Raw genomic sequence first — 4349 nt, 5'->3', positions numbered from 1 at the left:
GTGTTTATAGAAATTCAGGTTTATTTCGTATTTTCTATTAAATATGCCATTTTCACTAAAGATATTAAAGATTCCATTAAAAACTAGTAAGATAAAAAGACAGTGAAAATTAAGAATTGTAATGCTTTAAGTTTTTAAAAAGATTGTCAGAAATTCCAGGGAACAGTGTGTTGGGGTGAAGTCATTCATTTTGCTTTCAGTTTAGTGTTTCCAAGACAGAGTTCATTTAATAGAGGGACGTCTACGAAACTTTGAATAGGTTTACAGATCTCTACTAGAGAAACAAATGCCAACACTTTTATTAATGAGATAAAAAAGGTCATATAGGGTTATAATTACATGCCTCAATGAATTTTCACCACATTTATTCAGTTCACTATTGTTTTCTTAAAATATTTATTTACCATGGTCATACTTCTTGGCTTGCAACAAATGTATGTGTGCGTACATGTATCATTTATGTCTATTTGATATATATTACAGTGACTTGATGGTGATTAGCCAAAAATCTATTTGGAGTTCTTAGAGAATGTTGTATCTAAGTCACTCATGGGTCAATCTACACAGCATTGTGCTGTATCTATTTGTGTATGTCTTATCTTCCCTACAGAGTTGAAGGCAAGAGCTATGCCTTATTTATCCTTCTATCCCTACAAAGTAGAGTACATAGTAGATGCTAAACTGGATATTGATTTAAAACAAAATAAAATGAAAGAGAAAAACCTAGCAAATATTTCTGTTTGAGAAATTTTCTATTGTCATCAGTGACTGGCAAGTTAGTTATGTTATCTTTCAATCTCTAATCTTCTGTAGGTAAATAGTTTTCCTTGTGTCTCCTAACACTTTCTTATTGCAAATAAACTTGGATCAGGGATTGTGGCACAGCTGGTTTGAGTGCCAGGTACCAAAACACAGCCCAAGTGAAGTCACTCTCAATGCAGCTGGCTCGTTCATTCAGTTTCACTTCACAGAGGTACACTATTTATGTTCCTCCTTCCACATCTGCAGAACTCCTTTGGAGTCAATGAGAATTACAGGCTTTTAGCACAGTGGAGACATCATATGTAGAATTTATTTTGTGCTTATATTTTCTTTTCTGTTATTACCAGAAGACAGAATATTTGGGTGCTACACAAATAGTGTTATAGACTCCACATAATCAAATAACTTCACAGTTGGAAGGGACTTTAAAAGTCATTTAGCTGAACTCTTTCTACCTTATTTTACACATGAGAGAACTAAGGCTTAAAGACTTTAAATTACTTGATTATAGTTACTGATAGATGCAGGGTAAGTGATGCCATCTCAGTGCAGGCATATTTTAAGGAACTGACATTCAGGTCTCAAATCTACAAAAAATCATTTAACAAATCAGATATAATGGATTTCCAATGTATCTAATATTTCAAATTTTCAATAACTGGAATATTATAAGTTAATGTTATCTAGTTAATGAGTTTTTGCTGAAAAATTAAGGAATCAAAGTATTTAAAAATTTTATAGTAATTTTTCAATTACAGTTGGCATATATATATTATATTAGTTTCAGGTGTGTAACATAGCGATTAGACAGTTACATAACTTACAAAGCGATTGTCCCAATGAATCTAGTATCCATCTGACACCATACATAGTTATTAAAATATTATTGACTATATTCCTTATGCTCTATTTTATATTCCTATGACTATTTTGTGACTACTAATTGGTACTACTAATTGACCCACTCTCCCAACCCATTTCCCGTCTGGCAACCATCAAAATATTCTCTGTATCTATGAGTATGTTTCTATTTAGTTTGTTTGTGTGCTTTGTTTTTAGATTCTACATGTAAGTAAAATCATATGGCATTTGTCTTTCTCTGCCTGACTTACTCCACTCACCATAATATCCTATAGGTCCATCCATGTTGTTGCAGATGGCAAGATTTCATTCTTTTTTATGGCTAAATAATATCCCATTGCACATATCTACCATTCCTTCATCTATTCATCCACTGACGAACATCCAGGGTGCCTCCATATCTTGGCTATTGTAAATAATGTTGCAATGAAAATATGGATGCACATGTCCCTTCAAAGTAGTGTTTTGGGTTTCTGTGGATAAATATCCACAAGTGGAATTATGGAGTCCTGCTTTGTCTCTTGTTCTAGCCTTCATTTTAAAGTCTATTTTGTCTGGTATAAGTATTGCTACCCTAGCTTTTTTTTTCCATTTATATTTTAATGAAATATCTTTTTACATCCTTTTACTTTCAGTTTGTGTGTGTCTTTTCATCTGAAGTGAGTCTCTTGTAGGCAGCATGTGGAAGAGTCTTGTTTTCTTATTCATTCAGCCACCCTATCTTTTGATTGAAGATTTAATCTATTTACATTTAAAGTAATTGTTGATAGGTAAGTAGTTAGTGCTATTTTATTATTCATATTTTTGATCTTTTTTCTTCTGCAAAAAGATCCTCTAACATTTCTTATAATACTGGTTTGATGTTGATGAACTCCTTTGGCTTTTTCTTGTCTGGAAAACTCTTGATCTCGCTTTGATATTAAATGATAGCTTTCTGGGTAGAGTAATCTTGGTTGTAGGTCCTTACTTTTCATCACTTTGAATATTTTGTGTCAATCTCTTCTGGCCTGAAAGGTTTCTATTGAGAAACTCACTGACAGTCTTATGAGAGCTCCCTTGTAGGTAACTAACTGCCTTTCTCATGCTGCTTTTAAGATTCTCTCTCTGTCTTTGACTTTGGCATTTTAATTATGATATACCTTGGCGTGGGACTTTTTGGGTTCATCTTGCTTGGGACTCTGCACTTCCTGGGCCTGTATATCTATTTCCTTCACCAGGTTAGGGAAGTTTTCCATCGGTATTTCTTCAAACAGGTTTTCAGTTTCTTGCTCTCTCTTCTCCTTCTGGTAACAATATGATATGACTGTTGGTATGGTTGATGTTGTCTCAGAGGCTACTTAAACTATCTTACTTGTTCTTTTTTCTAGTTGCTGTCCTGATTGAGTATTTTCTGCTACCTTACCTTCTAAATTGCTGATTGGATCCTCTGCTTCACCCAATCTATTGCTGATTCCCTCTAATGTATTCTTCATTTCAGTTATTGTATTTTCCATTTCTGACTGGTTTGTTTTTATGTTTTCTATCTCCATTTTCATGCTTTCTATCTCTTTGTTGACGTTCTCACTGAGATCATTAATCATCCTTATGACCAGTGTTTTGAACTCTGCATCTGATAGATTGCTTGTCTCCATTTTGTTTAGTTCTTTTTCTAAAGCTTTGTTCTGTTCTTTAATTTGGGACATGCCTCTCTGTCTCCCCATTTTGGCTGCCTGTCTTGTGTTTGTTTCTATGTATTAGGTAGAGCTGCTATGTCTCACAGTCTTAGTAGAGTGGCCTTATGTAGTGTGTCCTGTGGGACCCACTGGCATAGTATTCCCTGGTCACCTGAGCTGGGTGCTTCAGATGTCCTTTGTATGTGACTGCATATTATAATTGAGCCTTGCTTGCTGTTTGCATGTCAGTGGGATGGATTGACTTTCAGGCTGATTGGTTGTGAGGACTGACCAGTGACTACAGTGGAGAAGTTGTGCAGGGGCCATCCCTATGGATCAGAATTTGCTTTAGCAGGGTTCTGGTGCCTACACAGTCTGCCCTCTGGGTGTGTTGTTATTGGATGAGGCCCTAGGTAGTGCATTGGCTGGGTCTGAAACTACTCATTGGACATGCCAGCCCTTGGCCCTCCTGGGAGTGTTCCTGCCATCAACCAAGTTTAGCTGCAGCCTATGCCCTGCCTGGGGCATCTGGCATGAGCCACCACACAATTCCCAGATGGCCACCACCCATGCTGGGCTTGAAGATGCCTCTTGAGGCAAAGCTGTAAACTGAGGCCAGCTGCTGCTAGCACCAGGCTTGGGGCTGCTCAGCAAGAGGTAGGGGGCACACTGAGGCCAGACACTGCTTTTCTGGGTTTTGTGAACCTTTGAGAGATTATAAGAAAGTCCAAAGCATGAGCAAAGACAGGCCTTTTGTATGGAAAAGCCACTGGAAGTGGTTTGGTGGCCTGTGCAGTGGGTGGTGGGGTCTCAAGGAATCACCAAGGCAATGAGAAAGGTATTAGCCAGGTAGAGACTCAGATATGGTGTATTTGGCTGGATGGAGGGAGGGCTCAGCAAAGGAACAATGGCTTCTGCCATTACTTCTGTCTGGGAGAAAGCTGCTTTTCCAGCCCTTATCCTGAAACCAAACAATTTATTTCTTCCCCATATGATGCTGGTGACTTTTGAGCTGTTGTCCCAGTTTTGGAGCTCAAGGCAAGTGAATCCATCAGCAAGTAAGTATGTATGGAC

This window comes from Pteropus alecto, unplaced genomic scaffold (assembly GCF_000325575.1).
Source record: "Pteropus alecto unplaced genomic scaffold, ASM32557v1 scaffold164, whole genome shotgun sequence".
NCBI classification, from domain to species: domain Eukaryota; kingdom Metazoa; phylum Chordata; class Mammalia; order Chiroptera; family Pteropodidae; genus Pteropus; species Pteropus alecto.
Note: the sequence above shows the minus strand (reverse complement) of the source record.